At 40.6% G+C, this 7904-nt stretch overlaps 1 non-coding gene across 1 annotated transcript; it reads left to right on the top strand.

Moving 5' to 3' along the window:
• Positions 1-3560: 3560 nt before the first annotated feature.
• Positions 3561-3865, top strand: LOC149837692 (signal recognition particle RNA). Its single transcript, XR_016432265.1, has one exon.
• Positions 3866-7904: the final 4039 nt, after the last annotated feature.

Below are 7904 nucleotides of genomic sequence, written 5' to 3' on the forward strand. Positions count from 1 at the left end.
AAAAATTAAAATACAAAATCTCTAAAATCTAAATCATATATAATAAAAAAAAAAGATTTAGCATACATTCACTAAGTATCCTTAAATTCTAAATCATATAAAAAAATAGATTTAGCATGCAGTCACTAAATATATTACACAATTAACAATTAAAATGCAAAACCCATAAAATCTAAATTATAGACGAAAAAATCTATAAATTTAGCATGCATTGACTTAATAAATTATGTAATTAAGAATTAAAATATAAAACCCTTAAAATCTAAATCATATGCAATAATAAAATCAATTTTAGCATGCATTCACTCAATAAATAGAAAAACTAGGAATTATAATATAAAACCCCAAAAATTTAAATCATATATTAGAAAAAATCAAATTTACCATGCATTCACTCAATAATTAACAAAATTAACAGTTAAAATGCAGAACCCTTAAAATCTAAACCATACATGAGAAAAAAACAGATTTAGCATGCATTCACTCAATAAATTATAAAATTAGAAATTAAAATGCAAAATTTGTAAACTTTAAATAATAAATGAGAAAAAATCTTGTTTAGCATGCATTTACTAAATAAATTACAAAATTAATAATTAAAATATAAAACCCTTGAATCTAAATCATACACGAGTAAAAAAGTCGGATATAACATATATTCACTAAATAAATTACAGAATCAGTAATTAAAATAGCAAACTCCTAAAATTATAAAATGCAAACAAATTAAGAAATATACCTTGGGTGAGTGGTGGTGGCAGACAATCAAATAAGGTGCCGATGGTGGTGGTGGCCAGTGAACATAAAGAGAATGCCAGTGGTGGTGGAGGACAAGCGATCAATGATGGTGAGAGGGAGATAGAGGGTGCGGTGTTGAGAGGGTGTGGTGGAGGATAGGCAGTCGACAATGGTGAGAGGGTGTAGTGGAGGATAGGTAGTCACCAATGGTGGGGGAGAGGAAGAACATAGAGAGATAGAGAGAGAAGGAGAGAGAGATGCCCAATAAACACAGAGAGAACGAGAGAAAGAGGAAGGAGAGAGGGTGCACTATTGGCTGGTGAAAATAGAGAGAATGAGAGAAAGAGGGAGCGAGAGAGTGGGGGAGAGCGTCTTTGGCTTTGATTTTTTAAGTTTCATGTCTTTTTATTGGCACACTTTTTTTATGCACAAAAAAGTATAATTTACTGACATGTTTATTTGTTGTGCTAGAAAAAACAAAATTTGGGCACAATTTTCATGTGCACCAAATTTTTTTTTATATTGGTGCAGTATAAGTGCTACTAGTATAATTCACTTTTCATTGGCGCTATTTTGCTTAGGGGGGACACACCCGTGAAAGTGATCTTTTACTAGCGCGCTAGGGGGGACACACCAACAATGATGTTATTTCTTGTAGTGCTTGTATCACTATTTTTAGAAAGGACAATAGGGCTCCATCCAACCGGTAGGGGTGACTTGCAAATGCCACCAAGTTAAAGAGACACATAAGTTTAGAACCCACAGGTTCACGTCTCTTGCTAGAAATTTACTAAAAATATTTAAAATTGCATTAATAGAAAGGTTTAGCATGAGATGGCCAATACAACCCATTTTTAATAAATGTGTTGAAACCTGATTCACACTTTTTCAATCATAGTCACAAATGTCAGTGAGATTTTCGATTTCTCATGAAAAAAAATTTGCCGCACTTTCACATTTTAAATACAACATTTTAAAAAAATGCCTATATTTAAAATCTCATATCTTTTCATGAAATTTTCAATAAAACATTAGAAAAGCTAAAAAAATTTAAAAGCCCCCATTTTTTTTATCAAGGGCTTTTAGTAGTGTGAATAATGCAACGATGAGAGGGGATTACAAGCATGGAGAGAGGGCTACTCTCCATGCATGGTGGATAGGGATTTATTCTTAAACCCATTATCATTTGCTCATTCTTCTCTTAACAAAAAAGTCTAAAAACCTACCCCAAAATTGTTCAACCCAAGTATGGCCCCTATCCTTTCTGCTACTCAACGCCCCTCTCCAACTCACCTGGCCTAAGCATGAATGGGGGTTGCCTTCTGGTGATCCCTCCCCTGTCTTTCAAGAATGAGGTACTTGGTGACCTTTTTTTCCTTTATCTAACAAAATACAAAAATATAGTAAAAAAAGAAAAAACAAATGGATACAAAGCCACCCCATCTCTTATCTTTCAAAAACCAAAGAGAAGAAAGGTACGTGGTGATCCAATTTTTTATATCAATAAATTGATTGATATTGCACATTTTACAAAAGTGTATTTTTGTCAGCTTTGTGTTTATGTTATCATATGTTTCAATGCCTAAAATATTTTATATTGGTTCCTAATTAACCAAAAAAGAGGTGTTTTTCTATTTATTACTATCCACTTGTAACAATACTTAATTGGCTGCTAATTAACCATATTTATGTTTCTAATACCATACAAAATTATGTTTTATAAATTGTATTCACTATAAGAAATCAAACTTTTAGTGATTCTAAATTAGCTCCAGTAAAAGTTTGCCTTGCACTAGTGGTTTTGCCAATAAGAGTGTTTTCAGTTATACATTTGGCACTAATGTATACTGCCATGGGTTTTTAGTGGCTCTAAAATTATAATATTTGAAAATTTTCAGTACGATGTTTTGTTCAAAAACCTGTTTACATGAGTAGCGGATATTATATTAAAATATCTATATATCAGAGAATTCACAAGAAAAATACCCAACTGACAAGGGGTACTCTAAATATTATTTTAATATTATTGGAGTTCTATCTGGGTCAACAACCAGTCCAAAATAGACCAAAAATGGAGTTGGGACCCTAGCAGGATCTAGACCGGATTTGGATCTGGTTTAAAGAAACTCATCCACTTAGCTTCTTAAAGTTGGATAAGTTGAGTGAGATTTGGATTCAAATCCAAATCCGAATCACAAAGATAACGATAAAATATATTAGATTGGAGTTTGACCCAACTCAATCCCAATTAAAATCTCTATATATATACACACACTTGGGATTTAGCAAATTGGATATGGTTTGAGTGGATTGGATTTAGATCCAAGTCCAACCAAACCCATACAAATACTATATAATTAACGTAGTGGATTGAGTTGGATCCGAATGGGTCCAACCCAAACCAACTAATCCATACTATATGGGTTTTAATATAGTAGATTGAGTTTGATCCAAGTGAACCCAACCCAATCTAACCAAAAACCCAAGTCACGTGTTTAACACTTTTGTGTATTATGGGTTTGAGTTTGGACCCATAGGGATCCAACCCAAAACCCAAAATGAACTCATCACCGCCACAGACACGCATTATATCACATTTAAGACCTCTCCCTAACAACCATAATTTGCAACATTTAAAACCCTACAACAATTACCCTTTTACCCCATGATTAAACGACCATGATGCCCATACCTCTTTTTGCCTTATTTAAGAAACCCCCTCCCATTTCCCATTTTGTTGCATGCACTCTCTTAGTTTCGAAACCCTCTCGTGTATGCACTTTCTCTCTTCCCTGCGGTCTACCTGAGCTGCAGAAGCCATAGCCGAGCTCAGCAACGCGAGATTGTAACACGAGTGGGGGCACAACGGGTGGCCTGGACGCACATGCTGGACAAGCTTGGTGGGTAGGAGTGACGCATTACATCTGCCCTGTTCCAAGCCAGGAGTGAGTCAGCGTGCCCTATCAAAAGGTTGGGCTGGGATGGTTCTTAGAGAGGAAGGAACCATGTGAGGCTGGTTTCACAGAGCAGTGAGCACCTCCCTATCTTGGCAGTGGAAGGACAACAGATCATTGCCCTCCTTCCTTGCTTGCCAAGCCTGCCCTCCTATGTATGGACCTTCACCTTTTACTCACCAACATCATCTTCTTCCTCTATTCTTAGATTTTTGCTAGGGTAGACGATTTCCCCTACAACTATTCCCTCTGATCATCCGGTGAGCTTCTCCTTCATTTTCTTTTTCTTTTTCTTTTCTGTCTTTGTTTGTTTTATTTTTTTTATCTGGTTCATGGTGGCCACCCGTAGGGTGCCCCCTTCTCGATGTGCGCAATATACCACGGTGGTACCACCACCACCATGGCACCACCACCACCTGTGGGTCACGATAGAACCACCATGCCAGCACCATGTGGGGGATTTGGTTTTGCCCCTTTTCCCTAATTCCCTAAATAAACAACCCCGAACTCCCCTCTTTCTTGGGCATTTTGCAGCATTGCCGTGAGTAGGGCTGCTGCTCTCCTATTGTACTGAGCTATAAGGGGTGTTCACCTATGGCCAGCAGACCCCATTATTCGGATGCTTGTGCCCAGGTCAGTAATGAGAGTGGCCTCTTTCATCATTGTTGCAGCTCTGTTAGTGGGACACGCTACCTTTCAAAGACGGTAGTTTTGCCGCATACACCCTTTTTCAGAACCACAAGACCATACTATTTTATTGACTGCAAAGGTAGGATTTCACTATGATCACCCATGCATTTTGTAGAATCAATTCATATATGTGTATAGACTGATATCTATACACTGATATCGTATATGGGCTGCCATATGTGGGTTTATTCCCATGAATTTGAGCTATCATACAAGGGTTCTTGCATATATAATTATGGACTATTATGCATCGATTGCTTGGTATATGTGGACTCTTATGCATGAATGGTTTAGATCGGTTTCACTGTTTGTATTTAAGTTGTTTGCATTATTGTCTTGTAATTGCTAGATTTAGCAAAATTCATGACGATAATGGACTGTTTTAATGTTATATGTAAATTGTTTATTAAAAGGCTGTTTTATGCCTATTTTAATATTTGTATATGAATGGTTTAATGAGGGGCTGACTATGCATGTTTGTTGTGGTATATGAACTATTCATTTTAAAAGGCATATTTGAGCATGTTTGAAGTTGTATATAACTGTTCATTTTAATAGGTTGTCGTAAATGGGTTTCATATGTGTTTTTAAGCATCTGCAAATAGGCTGTCACAAATGGGTTTTATCTGTGTTTTTAAGCATCTGCAAATAGGTTGTCATAAATGGGCTTCATCTATGTTTTTAAGCATCCAAAAATGGACAGTCATAAATGGGTTTCATTTGTGTTTTTTTTTATCACCTACAAATAGGCTGTTATAGATGAGTTCTATTCACCTGCAATAGATTTTATAGATGTGTTCTACTCACCTGCAATAGATTGTTATAGATGGGTTTTACTCACCTGCAATAGACTGTCATAGATAGGTTATTCACTAGAAAAAAATTGGATTGTTAAATATTGTTGTTTTGTATATGCATATAAAATGTCACATAGGCAACAATTTCACATGTATATAAACCGCTCTTGCGGCAACAATTTCACATGTATATGGATTGTCAAATATTGTTGTTTTGTGTATGCATATAAACTGTCACATAGACAACATTTTCATATGTATATAGACTGTCAAATATTGCTGTTTTGTGTAGGTATATAAACTGTCACATAGTTTGACATGTATATAAACTGTCACATAGACATCAGTTTCACATGTATATGGATAGTCAAATATTTTTGTTTTGTGTATGCATGTAAATTATCAAATAGACAACATTTTCACATGTACATGGACTATCAAGTATTGTTGTTTTGTGTAAGGGTATAAACTTTAACATAGGCAGCAGTTTCATATGTATATAAACTATCGCAACGGTAACAATTTTACTTTATATGGACTGTCAAATATTGTTATTTTGTGTATGCATATACACTATCACCTAAGTCACGGGTGCGGGTGCGGGTGCGGGTGCGGGGATGCGGCACTTTAAAAAACCTTGGGTGTGGGGGTGCGACATGGCAAAAATGCACACACACACACACACACACACACACACACACATATATATATATAAAGGGAACCTTGACAGTTTCAAGGTTGGCATAGTCAGATAGACCATTTTCTTAGTCAACTATATGTCTTGGACTGGTCAAAACAAGGGTACATTAACCAGGTTATATGAACATATACATGCTTGAGTGATTCAATGTAACTCCATATTTCTAACATTAAACCTTTCGCAGCATGTGTCATTAAATGAGTTATGAAACGAACTGCAACAAAATTATGACCACGCAACAGAAACTAAAATCGAGTACAAACTGTAAAGTCCACTTGAAAAAAAAAATGAGTCTGACACGTGTCGGACATGCGCTAGGCACGTGTCGGACACGTGCCTCGGTCGGTCTGTGGTGTCGGATTCGAGCTGGACCTGGATCCCAGCCCAGCCCGGACCCGTCTTCTCAATTATTCGAGAAGCCTATGCCTTTTAAAAAGGCATAGGCACCTCGGGCGAGGGGCAAATGCCCTCGTCTATTCTCTCTCCTCCTGTCTCCTCTCCCGTCTCCATCTCGTGGTGGTAGGACACCGGCGACAGAAGCCATCGGCTACCCCCGAGTTCCGACAACCCGACGATTGTCGCCGCCGACGACCTCGTTTCTTCGACAGCCACCTACGACATCGTCGACAACTTCCCGTCTGATCGTCGGCTGCGCTAGAGCCTCCGACGCCAGAGTCTCCGGCATCTTCTTCTTTTTCATTGTTTTCCGTAGCCTCTCGGTCTACGAGCGATCGCCGATGACTGAAGTCGCCACCCTCCTCGATGTTGTCAACCCTTTTAATCGGCGATCCTTCGTTTCTCCCTTCTTTCCTTCTCGACCACCGTGACCATCGACGACCTTGTTTTCTGCGACCATCCACGGCTGCTGTCGGCGATAGCCTCGTCGATCTTTTCCTCTTTTTCTCTCGTATTAGGCCGACACCACCCAACATCAGAGCAACCTCGACGCCAGCTACGCCTTGCCAGAACCCTATCCTCGACTCCCCTTATTCTGCGGTCACTGACGACCGAAGCTGCCGGCGACATCCCTCGTTGACGTGGTCTTCCCAGGTAAAACCCATTCTCCTTTTTCTTTACTATCGCCGGTAGGGAGCTTCGCTCCCTGTGTCAGCTTGGCTTTTCGGCAGGGGGCTCCGCTCCCCTGCCTCTAGTAGGTTTTCCGACAGGGGCTTTTCCTCTGCCTCTTTCTATTTTTCCGGCAAGGGACAAAGCCCCTTGCCTTCTGTTGTTTTTTAGCAGAGGGTTATGCCCTCTGCCTCCTGTGGTCTTCTGTCGGGGGGCTCTGCCCCCCTACCCCTATCCTGTTTTCGGCAGGGGGCTTCGCCACCCCTCTGCCTTGTGTTTCTCGGTATAGAGCAAGGTCCCCCTGCCTTTGTTTTGTTTCTCGGCAAAGGGCTTTGCCCCCTGCCTTCTTTTGATTCCCGGCAGGGGGCGAGGCACCCCTACCTTTGCTTTGTTTTTCGGTAGGGGGCTTCGCCCCGTGCCTTTAGTTGTTGTCTCGACAGGGGGCAAAGCCCCCTTGCTCTCCTGTTGCTTCTCGGCAGAGGGTTCTGCTTCCTGCGTTTTGCCGGCAGGGGGCGAGGCTCCCCCTGCCTCCTTTGGTTTCCAGCAGGGGGCAAAGCACCCCTGCCTTCCTGTTTTCGAGCGGGGGGCGAAGCCCCCTGCATCTTGTTTGTTTTTCGGTAGGGGGCTTCGCCCCCTGCCTTGATCTTTCTACCGGCAGGAGCAGAGCCCCTGCCTGTCTCCTTCCCAGTAGAGGGCTGCGCCCCCTGTTCTAATTTGTGTTCCGACAGGGAGTGTCATGTCCTGTTGTGGCAGATTCGGCAGGGAGCCTTCGTTCCCTCCATTGCCTTGGATGTCCTGGCAAGCATGGGGCTCTTTCTTCCTGCCTCTGTTGCTTTTTGCCAGGCAGGGTCTCACCCCTGCCTCTGGCACCCTTGTTGGCAGGGTACAGAGTTTCTGCCTCTGCAGCCTGCAGGAGGCCTTGCTGCCTCTGTTGCTTTTCTGCAGGGAGCTGGGCTCCCT

This window comes from Nuphar pumila, chromosome 5 (assembly GCF_984573655.1).
Source record: "Nuphar pumila chromosome 5, dmNupPumi1.hap1.1, whole genome shotgun sequence".
In the NCBI taxonomy this organism is placed as follows: domain Eukaryota; kingdom Viridiplantae; phylum Streptophyta; class Magnoliopsida; order Nymphaeales; family Nymphaeaceae; genus Nuphar; species Nuphar pumila.